The 17,972-nt window shown below is 40.3% G+C and overlaps 1 long non-coding RNA gene across 1 annotated transcript; it reads right to left on the minus strand.

Moving 5' to 3' along the window:
* Positions 1-757: 757 nt before the first annotated feature.
* LOC142077731 (uncharacterized) lies at positions 758-17,705 on the minus strand. The gene is made up of 3 exons (XR_012671985.1): positions 17,498-17,705; positions 2,848-2,968; positions 758-923 (listed from the first exon to the last, which is right to left on the minus strand). It is a non-coding gene; the product is annotated as an uncharacterized LOC142077731 (long non-coding RNA).
* Positions 17,706-17,972: the final 267 nt, after the last annotated feature.

Consider the following 17,972-nt stretch of genomic DNA (forward strand, 5'->3'; position numbering starts at 1 on the left):
ATGGTGATACAAAAGCATAATGTTAAGAGCTGTTGCAAGTGGCTGCCACCTCCAGCAGCTCCAGGCCTGGGGATTCCTCCTGCCCGGCTGCTGGAGCCCAGCCTGGTGCCCAGGGACCCAGGGTCTCTGCCCAGGCTGAGGGACGCAGTTGACACCTTCTCCTTTGCAGGTTCAACCCATAGTGAAGCTGAGCACGTACCCCAGACACAAACACACGGGGGGACACAGACACACAGAGGATATGGACATGGCTGGTCACACAGGCGGCCACAGACAGGGCGCTGCCCCCGGCAGCACCCGCACTGAGGACTCACAGCAGACACGGGCACAGGCAGCCACGTCCCCTCCTCCTCTTGGGCTGGCAGAGGCAGAAGGTCACTGGTGCAGCACACACACCACGCTCTCCGGGGTCACAGGTACACACACATTCGTGGATCCCCCGAGCACCAGCACGGCCCCTCTGCCCGCCTGGCACCCCTGCCTGGATCCCAGCTCCCCTCACCCGCCCCACAGGTCCCCGACTCGCCGGCTGCTCCAGCTGGGTGCTCGCTGCACACACGCAGCACTCGCACACTCGTCCCACAGGCACCCCCCACTCGCGGGTCCCCCTGAACACCAGCACGGACCCTCCGCCGGCCTGATACCCCTGCCCGGACCTGGGGCCTCCTGCTCACCGGCTGGTCCAGCGTGGAGGTTGCCAGCGAATCCACACGCACACCCCACGCCCGCCCGGTTTGGGGAGGTTACGGCGTTTAGGACCGGAGTTTTTGCTCAGCCAGAGATTCAGCGTGCGGCTGCTGAGAAGCCATTTGAACTACTCTAGCCCGCAGTTCCTTTTCCTCTGAGGCGGCGGTGAGCCCGCCTGCTTCGCAGTGCTGTTCTGAAGATCAGTGCGCTCAGGTCAGACATTCAAGTCGTAAGGCCTAAAAAAAAAAGAGAATACCTTGATGAAGATACTGAATAAAAGCTTCCTTCAAAGCAAAAGGAAGGAATCGAGAAGATTAAAAAAGGCACCTCGCCTAAGAGGTTCAAAGGACAAAAAAGGAGGAGGGAATTCCTTTTACCTGGCCTCAGTCAGGTGCCCACATTAGCAGACTATCACAGAAGTAAAAGAGAATCAACCTACATAATGTTCAGAAAGCAATTTACGTTACGTGTCGTTACTTGTTAGAGGCACTTCTTCGGCCACATCTACAGTAAGAAGCCTTCCCTGGTCCAGGCATACGCTGACTCTCTGTCAGGGCTAGACTTAACGCACGTGCCAACCTCTCGTCTACCACTGGGCACTCTCAGAAAAGGAATGCGCGTTTGGGGAGGACAGCCGCAGCACATTTCAGTTGTTCCCTTATCTAGACAGCTGGGAACGGTATTAAAATGAACCACACTAGAGAAGTGTAAACGCAGCCTTTGTGACTGGTTTTTACGGCCTCCACTTGCTTTTTCATAGTCACCATGGATCTGTATCTGAGCAAAAACTCAGCTTGGGTCCTAAATCCCGTTCCAGTAATGTATTTATACCCTTCACACCATGAAAAACTAAGAAAACTAAAAACTTCTAAGAACTGTTCTTAGTCTAGGCTACCTTGGTCTGTGCTCATAGCTAAGCCTAAGTTAGGATCACTGAGAAAAGCACGCAGACTACCTGCCTCTGAAGAATATGAGATACTCACACTATCACCCCTGGCTCTTCACCCTTCTCTAGTTCCCCTCTCATAGGATCGCTGTTGGCTGATTGTTCCGTCTGGTCTCTATTTTTCAGTTTATGAGTTGTCTAGGATTTCTCTACCTCTTGAAAGAGATTTAAGGACTGCCTCATGAGTGCAAAGGGGGCCTTGGTGATTAGCCTCCTAACTTTGGTAGTATTAATCTCCAAGTAGAAAGACAATTGACAAATAAGATGTATAACACTACAGGACTTCCTACTGTGGCTGCTACATAATGACTACCTGCCATTAAAAGCTTCTCAGAAGCTTTTAATAAACTCAGAGAAAATTGTTTGCAGTGGTTGGTGTTCCAGAAGGCACAATCAGTTTTATAAAGAATTTTTGCAGACTTTGGACACCTTGGTGTTCATACAACACTCAGATGTATTCTCATACTGATTTGGGCTAATTTCCATTAAAACTAGCCCTTTATCAAGAAAAGAATTAGAAAATTACTTTTTATTTGAGGAATAAAATATACAGAAACTTCACATTCCCTTACTGCGTAAGATCATTAGATATTCTTTGTTTCTTTATTAAGATTGTTAAGGTTAGACATGTCCTCCCAGTAGGTATCTCTATTAAGATTACTTACCTACACCCAACACTTACCAGCTCCACAGACTTTTAAAATGTGTCACTTGCCTAACATTGAAGGCTTTAAAGGAGAACATACCAACTCAAAGAAACACTTTATATTTTCAACCACTTGGTAATGCATAGGTGTAAAGACAGATTTAAACTTTTAAAGACTTTTTTTAGACCTTTAAAACTGCATTGCTAGTCTTCACTTCCTCTTTTATTGCTTTCAGTGAATTTTCTGCTGAACACTGAGAGCAAGCAGGTGTAATGAGAAGAAACAGAAGAGGACTCATAAAACATATGGACTACATTTTTCAAAATTAGGTATAATCTAGTGTGTATTTCTAAATTACTCATATAGAAACTAGTAGTACGTAACTGACCATGTGCAACACCAATACCTGACTTGTACTGCACAGCAGGTATTGGATCCATGAATTAACTGCATATTTCAAGTTGTGAGTATCTAGTTTTGAAATTCTAGCCTATATATCCATTTACTACAAGTAACAGTAACAAGTAAACCATTTTTATGCTTGTTGTCTGTTTAAATAGTACTTACCCAAGGAAAATGGACAGACATTTTTAAATGTCCTTTCCTCTCCATCTATGGACGTGTATTCCATAAATTCAAGAACAGAGGCTACAAAACACAGTTAACATACTGGAGTATGAAATGTTCTCTGTAGGAAAAAAAAAAGAAAATTCACAGACAGCTTGTTTATGACTAGAAGAGTGTAAACATGCATCTATTTTATTTAGCTCAGTAATCCTCTGACACAACTTGTAATGTGTTTGATCAGCAGGCTTCTTGTTCATCTTCCATCATAGAAGTATCTCTGCTTTCCTCAGGGGTATTGACAGCTGGCAGCAATCAAAGCCATCTAACTGCCAGTATCTCATTTAAAGGGAATGACATTCAGCTACAAAACTCCAAAATGCCTTTAATTCACTGTACTGTGCATCTCAATGAAAAAATACATCCTCACTTACAAAAGGAGACATTTAGACCTTTTTTTCTAGGAAGGGTTTTGTTCATTAATCAGTACTTCAGAGGTGCATAGCGCATGGCATCACTTGTTCTTGAGCAGACCTCAGGCGTAAGGCAGCCTTGTCTATCATAACCCACTTTGGATATGTTGTCTTTGAGTTAAACAATAGGAAGTCCTCTTCTTCAGAATTAGTGTAATTGGTTTATCTGTGGCCTTTCAAACAGAAGAAGCATATTTCAGCAAATCACACTTTAAAAACAGATCACTCTACCTGTCTGGCTTTTCAGCCCGTTCATGGCAAGTCAAATGTAAGTTATCCCATAATGTGCTGGAGTAGAGTCCCGTGTAATTTTCCTTCTTACTTCTATCTCATTTTCTAGGATTCTCAAAGAAGAAAAGTCAAACCAACAAGGTTTTTAATGACAGAGGTAGAAGGTGGAAGAACTTTTTCTGAAAATTGCAAACGGTATCAAGCTCTGTCAGCATCTTGTCCTGACTTTGGAAAATGTTGGGAGTTTAGTCTCCTAACCTAGCATATATTAAATAGCCTGGAACTACACAGTGGCTCTCCAGCAATTCCCAGCCTGTCCCAGTGTCAGGTTTTGATATAGTGTGACCCTCTGGAAAAGCGAAAAGGCCAACCTGAATGCCCCAATACTCTAAAGAATTTTATATATTGCTGTACCGAGGGACTAACCGGAATCAGTGATGGGACTGGCACAATCTTCTTCTGTGATGTACGCACACTGTCATCACTTGTAACTTCTGCAGAGTAGTGGGGTCAATTTTGTTTTTTACTTACCATACTGGTAATTGTCCTGGTTACCAGGGCATGAACAGATCTATATCCAAATTTGAACCCATGTGTCTCTCTATCATATGCCTCTTTTTTTGTCCTTCAAGTCTGTAGTGTCTGTTCACGCTCCTTAAGCCTATTTTGGCCCTCGTGAATTCAGTTCCTAGGCAAATGCTAGCTACGTCATGCTTTTATGTGTTAATTCTGTATCTTCAGTTGTGTATTCCAGTTTCCAATTTCAGTCTGGACTTTTATCAGATGTCCTTTCTTTCCTGGCATTATACATTTGGCTCCTGCATCACTCACAGACTTTTATATATTTTCAGATTTTTTTTAAATGCATCCTTCATTCATTTCACACTTGTGTGGAAGGCCCAATTCTCAGTCAGGCTTAATAGTGTATTATCATGATGAAGTTATTTAACAATTAGCTTGAGTTAATTAAAAACTATGAAGCATAACAAGTGACACAGAACCAGATATAGTCATAAATAAGGGACCTTCTGATTGTCTTCCTCCTCATTCAGTGCTTAGATCGCAAATGTAAGTGTTCCTTAAATTTTTTGTTTTCCTTTCACAATCCAGGTTAAAGTTCTAGTGATCTTTTATATGTCCTGTTACTCAACCCAGACTACTCCCTCTACCACTTACTATACTTGTGTTCAGCAGCCACAGTAGGGCAAAGCGCTTAGATGAGATCTTGTTTATTCAGTGACTCGTTCTAAATGCTTCTGAATAATAGAATACAAGTTATTGTAGTTCCTTCTTTGGCTCCCTAATTCAAAACCAGCCATTTATAACGACAGCTCCTAACTTCTCACATTCTTCTTTCTCTTTTAACATGACATATGGGCTATAGTCTGAAGCAATTGATTAAAAAAAACCAACAAACAAAACAAAAAAACCCCCAACAAACAAAACCAAAAAAAACCAACCTGAATTTACAGGTCAGTTCAAAAAGTTGAATATATCCTCCATTTCATATTCATTGCATAACCTACTGGTCAGAGTCACCCAACTGATGAACTGTAAATTACGAGTCTTTTTTGTGCTAAAAGTCCACACTGGAAGAGATACACAACACTATGAAACACCTGAAGCTATGACTTGTCCGATATCAAAATGGACAAAAGAGCAATTCTGGGGACTGTGATCAAGGGCTACAGAAGTCACATTGGCTCAGGTTGTTTCCATGGTTTATTCTATGACAGAATTTATCCAGCAAAACCTTGGAGTAGGGGAGTGCTGGTACTGCTATCTGCTCACTCCCAGAATAAATAACTCCATTGGTCCAGAAATTTCTTGCAGCTACAAAAATTAATCAAAGTCTTATCTGTACGCTTTTACAATACTCATTTTAAAATTGTGATTCGTCTGCCATTTTTTCTTATATCTGTATGCTTTTTCAAACCTATTTTGCAACAAGAAGTTAAATTTTGCACATAGGATTAGAAGGTGTGCATAGAGCAGTTAAATAATAGTTACTTCTTTTTTTCCAGTTCCATTTCTGATCCCCTTGCGCATTTTTATACCTTGGTATTGTAGAAGGTCTGTGCCTTTCTACAGTTATCCTAAGCTGACTATTGCACGAGTCAAAGCCTAGGTAAATCAAGAGTAGAGAGATTAAAAAATGTCATTAGTGCAGCTGTTTATTATTTTTCCCTTGAGGTGACATCAGATATCAAAGCCTTGCAGCTTAAAACTTAGCCAAGGTATATACTGCAGCAGATTGCCCATCTGGTGTGACTTCAGAATATTAAAGTCTCCTGCAGGCTATCAGCACAAGGACCAGTCAAAATCTTTGCAATCATCCAGACATTTTATTTCACACTACACAGAGTTGTGTGATCTCCAATTAAGATGTTCAAAATCATCGTTATTAGCTTGTGATGAATGTTGATCATATCACCCAACCACAACAATTCTGCATTTCATCTGTAACTGTCCAGCTAACATGTAGTTACTGAAACAAGGTTTTGCCCGCGATCCAAAATATTACAGGAAATCAAGAACTGTCATTTACAAAGTGTAAAGTCAAACAACTTCCTAGACTCCGTTGAACACTGTCACTGTAGATTAATGTGATACAACTCCTAAGTGATTGCAAAGCCATGATTTACATAAGACTGAATCTGAATGAATATAGCTTGTATAATCTCCCAATTTAAAAGAAATGGTTGTACAATGACAGATTCAGTTCTAGATACACTGGCCAAGTTTTCCTCTTTCCACCTAAAACATAAATGAATAATTATATCTATCCCCAACTCCTCTCACAAGCCATACTAACAGACAAGGGGATAAAACAGTCAATTCTGAGATTATGCACATGTATAGTTCAGAGCTATAAAACACAAGTCTGAAAGCTTTATTGAACAATGTCAACTATAAAATATAGATTATTTAGTAAATATGGTGACCATTAACAAATTACAACAGGTACTTAGTTACTTTTTGTCCTTTTTGAAGAGTGGAACATTAAGTTTGGAAAGCAAGTATTTTTTATTCTGATATATCTGTTGTGGTGAATTTTCCCATGTAAATGCAGGCTCAAACTCAGAGAAAAAGTCTAGAAATCAAACAGAGTTTAGGTGTTCTAGTTTTCGCATGTAACACAAATATCAAGCTCTGTGTATTAATCAAGATGTTTATTATTGTAAAATGCCAGGGTCCTAGAGCTGTAAGTGTTTTGAACAAAAACAAGGCAATGCCCCAAAAGCTTTCTGTCTCTTTGAAGAGAGACGGGAGATAGAGACCAAATCAGAAGCAACACCTAATAATGAGGGAGGCTTTAATTAAAGTCTACATTTCTGTGGGCATACTGGCAAAGGAAAATGTTAAAGAAAGATTCAAAAAAGAGTAGAGTCGCTTGTGCACACTTACAGATGACTTCTCCATGCCATCTGGGGAGAATGCACAAAGGTACCTGTTTAGAAATCTAACAAATTCTGATTAGAGAGTTAATTTCTTCATATTCCAAAAGGTCCCAAGGTTGAAGGGGAAGTTTTGAAAGTGAGAAAAAACAATATATTGTAACAGAAAAGGCAGGGGGGGAAAGGAAAGATGAAACAGGAAGATGGAATAGATTTTGTCAAGAAAATGTGCTAGAACATTTAGGTTGGTAGCAGCATCAATCCTTTTAATCACCGTCCAAGTAAGTCCATACAACAGGAGAGTATATTTGCAACTTAACACTTCCCACAGTTTTTGAAGTAGTTTAATGTCCATAATGATAACAGACCGCAGCAAAAGGAGTAAGGGAAGTCGTCATTAATCCTTTTGGGGAAAAAAATCTGTCTTCAATTTTCAGACTATCAAAAACTATTGTCAGAGATGTGCAGATTATCTTGGAAGTATGATTATTCAAAGTTTTATTCTCTGAGGATCACAAGAGAATCTTCTTGTTAATTCCAAGGAGTTATTAACATTGCTATTTAAATATTTCTACGTTTTCTGAATTAATATGAAGATGTCTAATAAAATCTAGTGAAAGGGAGTGAATTTATTGACTGCAAATTGCTGAATTCCCCAGAATAGCTTGAGAAAATGAGATTTACCTCACTTACCTTCAGCATATAAAAGGTACTCATCTCGTCTAAGCCAGGTATTGAAACATCTTCTGTAGTCAGTCACGACAGAGAAGGATCTCCAGAGGTTCTTCTTTCCATTTGTTTTAGATTCATATTTTAAGAGTGGATGAACTGCCTTTTGTAGGTGCTAGTTTCTCTTTACTAGCTAAAGTGAGAACTGCAGTTAAGTATTACTTCAGAAAGAGCTTAGCTTAGTTCTTTACCTTTTAGATTGTCCTAAGCTGAATATGAATCTCCCCTGTGTATATTTGTTTTATGGAACCATAGTATTTGGAAATACTTTCTCATTTCAAGTATACTGACACTCATCCCCAATATCATTACTGACGTGTGACATGCAGGGCCACAGGAAAGTCACATCACCCGAGTACAACTAGGAGTAATCATTACAGGGACCAAGAGTCTTACAGCGAATGACACTGCTGTCAGGGAGCAGAGGGTAGGTGAGTCAAGCTCACGATATGCATAAGCAATGCAGTTTTATTTGGGATAAGTACCTTTCAACGCCCAGTTCTCAGCACCATTCCATACATAAGCCTGCCTGCTGCTCTTGCTCCTGAGCTCTTTGCCCTGCACGCTGCTCTTCCTTCTGTGCATCCTTTTCTTCTTCAGAGAATCGTGTATCTTGGTGCTCTATTCTTATTTCCAGTGAAGAATGCAAGAGGGTTGATCAGTATACTGCTCTTAATCGCATATGCTTTGAACCACTTTCGGGACAACGTTCTTCCTTTTTCCATGTTGTAGTTCACCTAAAGCAAGCTGTTTTGAAAGTAAGTATCATCCATCCAAATCACGTATCAGGACTATCGCAGCTTGGCTGCCTTTATTAATCCCCAGTATAGTCATCATTCTGCAAGCCTGTGCAGGTCTTCATACTCCCTCTCTTTTATGGGATGTCGTGGTTTAACCTGGCAGGCAGCCAAATACCACGCAGCCACTCACTCACTCCCCCCCGCCCCCCCAGTGGGACAGGGAGAGAATCGGAAGGGTAGGAGTGAGAAAAACTCGTGGGTTGAGATAAAGACAGTTTAATAGAACAGAAAAGGGAGAATAATGATAATAAATAATGATAGAATATACAAAATGAGTGATGCACAATGCAATTGCTCACCACCCGCGCTGACCGATAACCAAGTAGCGATCGGTACTTCCTGGATCACGCCTACCCTTCATATACTGAGCATGACGTCACATGGTATGGAATACCCCACTGGCCAGCTGGGCTGGCTGTCCTGATTATGTTCCCTCCCATCTTGTGTACCTAGCCCAGTCAGTAGGCACGGGAGCTGTCCTTGGACTAGGAGGGCACTTAGCAACAACTGAAAACATCAGTGTGTTATCAACATTCTCCTCATACTAAATCCAAAACACAGCACTAGGAAGAAATTTAACCCTATCCCAGCCGAAACTAGGACATGGGACTAAAAGAGGTCTTTGTTGATGCTTTTCTAGCTGGAAAACATGCATCTATCTGATGTCCAGAGTTGAAACTCATACAACATAATGGTAAATAGCAACTTTATGAGCACTTAGTAGGGTATAGTGATCGATTCCCCGATGACTCCCTACTTGATTTTTAATACCGTCAAAAGTTATCCTAACTTCTTTGAGGAGATTTCCTCTTCACTGGTACCAGCATGGTTGTTCAAAACAAGGGGGAATGAGCTCATGAATGAAAAGGAATGCAGTTTTGTAGACAGATGGGGATAACAAATTACATTATTTTTCAGAGTCTGATGGACACATAATCATAGATTTTTTTCTTTCAGAGTAATGGTGGTTGTAGGCGTAACGAAGAAAGATCTTGAGCCTCATGAGGCTACTCGTGGGATACACAAACAGGATGGGTTCTCGTGCATATCATACCACAGGACAGAAAAGAGGACAGACCTTCACTCTGCCAGATATGAACCCTGTTGATCCTGATCTGCACTGTGACTTCCAAGATTCACCTGTCTCATCACTATGGACATTCCCACTCATCACTAGACTGTGTCTGACCCTCGTTACCTTCACTGGACCTGATCCTTACCCTGACCTTCGGCCTGACTTCCTGGCTTGACCTCAAACCTGCCTCATCATCACATAGTTGCCTGATGGTCCGGACTATTGGTCGAACCCGACTACCATCCCTGGGCTGGTCTTGCTTGCCTCACTTGGGAGTTATGGAAAGGGCCCTGGCTAGTGAGGCCCCTTGCCCCTTGCCTTGCTGGCCACGGTATCTCATAGAATCATAGAATAGTTTGGGTTGGAAGGGACCTTTAAAGGTCATCTAGTCCAACCCCTCTGCAATGAGCAGGGACATCTTCAACTAGATCAGGTTGCTCAGAGCCCCGTCCAACCTGACCTTGAATGTTGCCAGGGATGGGGCATCTACCACCTCTCTGGGCAACCTGTGCCAGTGGCTCACCACCCACATCGTAAAAAGTTTCTTCCTTATAGCTAGTCTAAATCTTTTAGTTTAAAACCATTCCCCCTTGTCTTGTCGCAACAGGCCCTACTAAAAAGTCTTTCTCCATCTTTCTTGTAAGCCCCCTTTAAGTACTGAAAGGCCACAATAAGGTCTCCCTGAAGCCTTCTCTTCTCCAGGCTGAATAACCCCAACACTCTCAGCCTTTCTTCATAGGAGAGGTGTTCCATCCCCCTGATCATTTTCGTGGCCCTCCTCTGGACCCGCTCCAACAGGTCCATGTCTTTCCTGTGCTGAGGGTTCCAGAGCTGGACGCAGTACTCCAGGTGGGGTCTCACCAGAGCAGAGGAGAGGGGCAGAATCACCTCCCTTGACCTGCTGGCCACGCTTCTTTTGATGCAGACCAGGGTACGGGTGGCCTTTTGGGCTGCGAGCGCACATTGTCGGCTCATGTCCAGCTTTTCATCCCCCAGTACCCCCAAGTCCTTCTCGGCAGGGCTGCTCTCAATCCCTTCATCCCCCAGCCTATACTGATACTGGGGGTTGCCCCGACCCAGGTGCAGGACCTTGCACTTGGCCTTGTTGAACCTCATGAGATTCACATGGGCCCACTTCTCGAGCTTGTCCAGGTCCCTCTGGATGGCATCCCGTCCCTCAGGTGTGTTGACTGCAGCACTCAGCTTGGTGTCATCTGCAAACTTGCTGAGGGTGCACTCGATCCCACTGTCTATGTCATTGATGAAGATATTAAACAGTACCAGTCCCAGTATGGACCCCTGAGGGACACCACTCGTCCCGGATCTCCATCTCGATATTGAGCCGTTTAGCACTATTCTCTGGATGTGACCATCCAGCCAATTTCTCATCCACTGGACAGTCCATCCATAAAATCTTTCTCTATCCAATTTAGAGAGAAGGGTCTCCCTCAGCTCCCCATCCCTTAGGGAGAGCTGACCTTCATCATGCCCTGACACTTACACAGAGGTTGAGATTTTGGTCTCTCTAAATTTTTCATTTATAGAGTAACAGAAACCATGTCAACTGGCCTGTGTTTTTCCTGGCAAATACATTTTGGTTTCAGAAGTCTTAATTCTGTCAGGTTGTGGTACAATGAACCGAAAACACCCTGAGAGACTATTGTCAACTACTGCCAGCTGAGAGGCACTCCTGTAATGATTACACTACAATTTCTCTCGTCTGCCTTCACCCCCAAATACCTGAGAGTTAGTTACATCTATAGGTCCTGTAGGATAACCTCTATATCAGAGTTCAACATAATCATCTCCCTTGTTTCTGCAGAAATATTTTGTAAAAATAAGTGAAAGCATTCATTTTTCTTAACCAACAGCTTTCATTTATTATAACATAGGTGAAGGAAAATGGAAACTTGTGAAGTTTATTCTGATTCACACCTGCCATAAAACTGCCACTTACGAAACTTCTTAGAAGAAACTTAGCTTAGTAGCTATGCTGCACTGGAGGAGTACCTGTGATACAAAGTACACCCTCCAAGTACGTTCTCATCTTCCTATGAGAAGAGATGAAGCTTCTATATAACGTAAGAAAGGTAGTACATTGCACTGTTTGTAGAAGCGTGCAACTACATGTGCTGAAGAGCCATTAAAAATCAGGTTGTTCACTGAAACACGCCAGGAAACAGGGGATCAAGAACTAATACGCAGATTGGATAGCAACAGAGTGACTTCTGTTACCCACAAAATTGCTGATTACGTTTCATTTAGAATATATTTCAGGAATTTCCCAAAAATTTTTTTTTTTTTAAATGAGAGGAAGCATTTTTCTTAATGTACATGTACAGTACTTACTGTAGCTGTACGTTAAGTCGCAGTAACCATGATATGATTATATCAATTATTCTTGTGAAAGGAAAAACTAGAATGAGAAACGTAAAGATGGATTAGAATAAGAAAATCAGAGAGAAATAAAAGCTATATAAACAAATTATAGTCAATTTTGAGACTTCCTCAATACATAACTAACTCATAAAAAGCATTATATATGCACATACATATATGTATTTATACCTCTCTCTCTCTCTCAAAATGATACATCTGTCAAAAGAAAATAAGGGATTTTTGAAAGCAGACAGTATCATGCCCTAGTAGAAAGTAATATACATTATCACAAGTAAAAATGAAAGACACATTCTTAGAAGGAAATTTGGAAAGTGAATCATAAAAAAAGACAGAAGTATATTAAAAAAGGAAAGCTATGAGGAATTCAGAGAGTTATCAAGAAGTAATGGAAGATAATTACATCCCAGCGTACTGACATAAGCCTTAAAAACTTTATAGTAAATGCCCTGAAAAATCTCTACGCTTGATCACACTACTACAGACCCTTATATTCAGAAAAAACTTCATCACATTTTTCTCCTCTGGAAACATATTTATTTTCTTTTGGGAAAAATTAACTATTTGCAATCATTTTACTAGGAACATTTAATAGCATAATGGTAGAATAGACAAAGTTTGAGCAGCTCATTTAATTCTTTAGGCGGCTCTGAAAATCCCCCACGAAGTATAAAATTATATAACACAGCCTTTATTGCGGCCCATGACACTTAGACCACTTACAATTTATAATTTATATCAGCTGTCAGGATTGGCCTAGTCACTTCGACTAGAGTTAGAACTGAAGATAATTTGACCCATAATTAAATTACAAACCTGAACTTTATAATAATGTAGTATGCAATGTATCCTAAATAGTGCCACAAATCACATCTCCAATATCCTCATAAAGATCCATTTGATGAACTGTATAATAGACTTCTTTACTGATTTTTTTCCCATCTAGGCAGTATCTTGAAGGAGGTATATTAAATTTCCTCAGTTGAATGAGAGGTTAGCCTAAGATATTTTGTGAGAAGTTATTAGCAACATGTAATCCACAATAAATTGATGAAGCAAACTACTTTCCTACTTCTTAATCCTCATCTTTAACAGGGTGACTTTGAAAGCTTCAAAAAAGAGAATGGTGCTATTCAGACTACAACTACTTCTGAAAGTCCTTAATTTAAATTCTAGCTAGAAAAGAGAGAGAATAAATCCATTGCATGTAAAATTCTGTTTGACATTTCAAAAAGCTATGACTGGTATAAAATCAGTAACAGGATTGTGACATATGCTGTCTTCAGGGATGCCTTTCTCATCTGTACATTCTTGAGTAAAGACAGCTATACAGCTATACCTTCAGAATCTGCTAACACCATTTGCTTTGTTGTTTTCTTCAGTAACAACTCCCATATAATAATTAAAAATGTATAAAAGTGTTTTAAAGACAAATCTCAGTGAAAGCTTCATTTCAGCTTGAGTCCTTTAATTATATCTTTTTTAAGTGCCTGGAATTTACTGCCATGCATAACTGAAAAAGAGCCCTGGTGTCCTTTGTGTTTCTCTAGAGCCTGAATATTTTTTATAAGTGATGCAAGATACATATTGCATTGATACTTAACACTGATACTTACCATTGTGCAGGTGTGACTGACTAAAATGCCCAGCAATAAAGAGTTGGGATCAAAGTCAAAAAGTTTCTGGTTTCCAAAAGTATTTCTGTTGGTAGCAGAAATGAATTGCAAGAAATACAACCACAATATTCTTTTTCTTAATGAGAAAGGGAAGAAAACAACTGTTTTCAGAAGACACTAGTTCAGAGATTTTAAAAAGACAAGAAATATATGTGCCAAGAGGTCTGACTAGTTCAGCTCTACCAAGTCTGTGATCCAAATGGCTCAAAGCTGCTTGTCTCTACAGACAATTCAACATACCAGGTAAGAGAGCATTTTCTTTAATTATCTGTACTGCCATAGGGCCCTACTTCCACCTAAAATATTCAAAAGCATTAGACAAATAATAATAAGCACACACATACTTGTCTGCCAGGGAATGATGGTAAACAGGTGTGTTGAGTACTTCCAACTGTACGTAGAACACCGGGCAGTCAGACAGGTAAGAGTAAGAGCAGGATTTTAAAAAAGAAGCATCGTACAAGTAACATCATACATTCTTAAAGCATCGCATGAGTAAAATGATCTTGTTACCAAAAAAGAACCCAAGGAATCTCAAAGAAACTTACTATTTTTAGGGTTTAGCCTCAACTCAGTTCTCAGATTTCCTTTAAGCAGATTCATAACACACAGAACTTTTCTCAATGATGAGCTTGATTCTTTATGAAAAGACTATTAAACCCAAAACTCTTTTTTGACACATTTTAGTAGACTCATAACTGTGTAACTGTTCATAACTAAGTTCATAACTATAACTGTACATCAGAAAAAGTCTAACAGTTTTTTCCCTTATAAGAACTTCAGGCTAGTGTCTTATTAGGTTGCAAATTTCTAGTTGCTTCCTTTTTCTGATTGACAATCATGATCTTCCAGCATAGAGTTCTAGCTACAGATTTCCATTTTTCCTAGTCTATGCCCCAAACAGATAGTGGAGATACTAGTATAGAGGCAGTGACACTGACTAAATGACAATCAAATGATGTCCAAAAAGCCACAAGAATTCTAGTTGTTTGTTTTACAGGAAAAAAACATAGTGAATTTTCTTCAATAAAACTTTATTAGAGCATGAATTTTCTTATAACTGTAACATAAATTTGTTCATTTACTAGCATGATAAACTTGTTAACAGCCAGGTTCTATAGTAAATTTAATAGACTAGATACACTAGACTAGATTAGAATAGATGAACAATTTGAGTCTTTATCTACCCATTATCTAAATAATGGAATAATAGGCTTCGTGAACCACCCATGCTGTGAAAATTAAGTAACACCTTATCCACAGGTTACATTTAAGGATATTATACTGCATTTAAGGAAATTATAATACATTTAAATTATTAATGATTGCTGTTGTGATATGAAAATGCAACTGTTAAAAGAGTTCCTTAGATAACAAACAGCACCAATTGTCTCTATAAGACATGAAGACAGGCCGTGTTTTTTCAATATAATTTTTATCGGCATTATGAGTTTGACAATCCTGTAACTACTTTATTAAGATGTTAGGAAAGGTGTAAGATACACATTCAATAGAATGGCCTGTCTGGTGTTTTTCATACCATATGTTCAGAGAAAGAAGAAACCATTTTCCTGAAAAGACACGTCGATCTGCCATTTGCCTTGCTTCTGCCAAGCCACAGGAACTGTGGCTCTGGAAGGTTTTGCTTGTTAGAATACTTAAATAGTGTTAGTAATAAAGACAGTTAAACTTGTATGCTTGCTATATAAAAACAACAACATTGCTCACAAAATCCTTCATAACTTTTATGTGACAGTTTAAGAGGATGAACCCAATTAAAGAACAGTTAATTAACTGTTTTATCTTCTTCTTATAGGCAAGAACTAGGCATCTCCAAATGAAATATGAAGAACTGCCTGAACTCAAAGGCCAGCTTGCAAACACTGTGCACAGGGATTTATTTGAAAAACTGCCTCCCTGGAACAATGAATATTAGGAGGGTATTCTTTTTTTTTTTTTTTTTTTTTTTTTTGCTTTAAGGCCTGAGTCACAATATATAAAAAAAAGAAAAAAGAGGGAACAGAATGGGAAGAGTATAATTAAATCCATCAATCCAAAGGACCAGTTTTGCAAATATCTGCATGTTTAACTTTATGCACTTGCTTTGTCTCACACTTTTATAATTGAAAAATTCTCATTCCAGAACAAAAATAATGCAAAATTGCCAAGCTATATGCATGCCCCAGACAATATGCATGCTAAGTATAATCTCTGCACAATTATAGTATTACTGATTAATTTCTTTCTCACGATTTTTTCCTCAGTCATGATTAATCTTGGCCATCTAAGCTGTTGGAAGTGTGTATTTGTTCTGTGAAGCACCTAACAGGCACAAGAGGAGTAGTATAAAATAGTAATAATTGATCAAAAGTACTAACATTTACTTTTGGCTTAGTAAAACTGTCTGATAAATTATTCCCCTTAGTGTTTCTCAATTATTGCAATACAGTACCTTGAAAGTGATATATTGGCACAAGCCATTGTGTTCTATCACAGTGCAATTAGAAGGTCCATTTAAACAGCTTTATCATACGCATACATAGGCTGATTAATTTTCTAATCAAATGTTCCAGGAAATCATTAACCATGACATTAAACAGTGTTGTGCTAATTATACTCTCCACAAAGAATTCCAATATAAATTTACAAAACATCTATAGAAATGTGCCAAAGGACAAACAGTTTAATGTAGGCAAATAATTCCAGCATCTACTCTACATAGCCCCACAGCTCCCTAGCATTAAGCCTCAGTCCCGCAAAGGTCCAGTTTGGGGCTGAATTCTGCTACATTTCACCAGAGCTCCATGTGGCAGTCATTACATTTTGTAGATCACTGCCTATGTAGGTCACGCTGAAGGATTGAGATCTTTATTCTTTCTATGTGATTGCATTGGAATGAATGCCTGTCAAATTATGTGGGAAAAGTGAATGCAATCATTGGAGGGAGCGTTTTATTTTCACTGCATTCAAGACAACACGAAATGATAGAAATGGAAACCTGAGCATCTTTCTTACTGAATGACAGAATAAAAAGGAAACTTGTTCTGTTTTAGAAAATACTCTAGAGATATGAATGCTATCCTTCTTCTTCCTAATGATACCTAACATTGAGATTTGGAATTTTCCTCTTTGTAAGTCTCCAGTTTGCATCATTATTGTAACTACTGTTAATTTAAGATAAAGATAAATGTAAGGTATTAATTGTAGTAATGAGAATTCAATTACTTTCTAAAGCATATACAATTTGCTAGTCTATAGCGTAATGAATTATCTATTTACTTGTGTATTTCCGCATAAACCGCAGAGTCATGGAGGTCTTTCTGTGACAGAAAACAACAGATTGCATTAAACAAATACAGAATGTAGGTACACCTGTTCTTTTTGGCCTTGCTAGTACAGTTAACAGCTCCTCCACAAAGGAGGTCACAAAACAAAATCCTGGCCTAAAGAAGTCGATGGAAATACTTCCATTGTTTTGAATAGGGCCTATGTCTCTCCTGTGTTATTCTGCTTTCTTAACCCAGTACCAGCAAACTGGTATAAAATATATATTATAAAAATACTAATACATATAAAATATGTAAAAATGCATATTTACATATAAAAAATCAAGGCTTTAAATATATAAAAAAGTTGTATAGAAATAGATGAACCAGTTTTCAAACAGCGGCTCTACATATAAAATTGGAATTTTTAGCAAAACCAGGTTTTGGCAATGGGCATCGTAGGCCAAACCGGTGAAGGACCCGTCCCCTCCTTCGGCTGCTGGGGAACAGCTCCTTGAGAAGAAAAGGCAGGACCTGGGAGGCAGCGAAATAAAACCTTCCTGAGGGAGTAAAGGTGTATCCTAACCCCCAGATGGAGGCGACTGTACCTCAAAACACGGGGATTCACCCCATCTTCTGCCGGTATTGTCACAGAACTGGTGTGGGGTTGCACACCTCACTCTCCGTGCCGGAGGACTGGCACACTGCCCTCCCCACGGGACGTTAATTTGGCTGCGCCCCCGCTGTTCGCTAACGGGGGAACCGCCCTGTCAGGGCGGACGGTGGCCGCCACGGGTACGAGGCGGTGTAAGACTTCCTGGGGGCCAAACCAAACCAAACCGCCCCAAACCCCGACGAAAGCCCCTGTGCGCCCCCAAACCCCGCGCTCAGACCGACCCCGCTCCAGGACCGACCCCTGGGGTCCCGTCCGCCCCCCGCCCAGGCCGCTCGGCACTTCCACCACCGCCACGCACCCGTCCGCGCAGCCCCGTCTCCCTCCGCCGGCCGCGCTGCTCTCTGGGACATGTAGTCCGGAGGGACAGGGGGAGCGGACGCAAACAGGTGCGGTCACTGGGACTCCCC

The sequence above is a fragment of the Calonectris borealis genome, chromosome 1, assembly GCF_964195595.1.
Source record: "Calonectris borealis chromosome 1, bCalBor7.hap1.2, whole genome shotgun sequence".
NCBI classification, from domain to species: domain Eukaryota; kingdom Metazoa; phylum Chordata; class Aves; order Procellariiformes; family Procellariidae; genus Calonectris; species Calonectris borealis.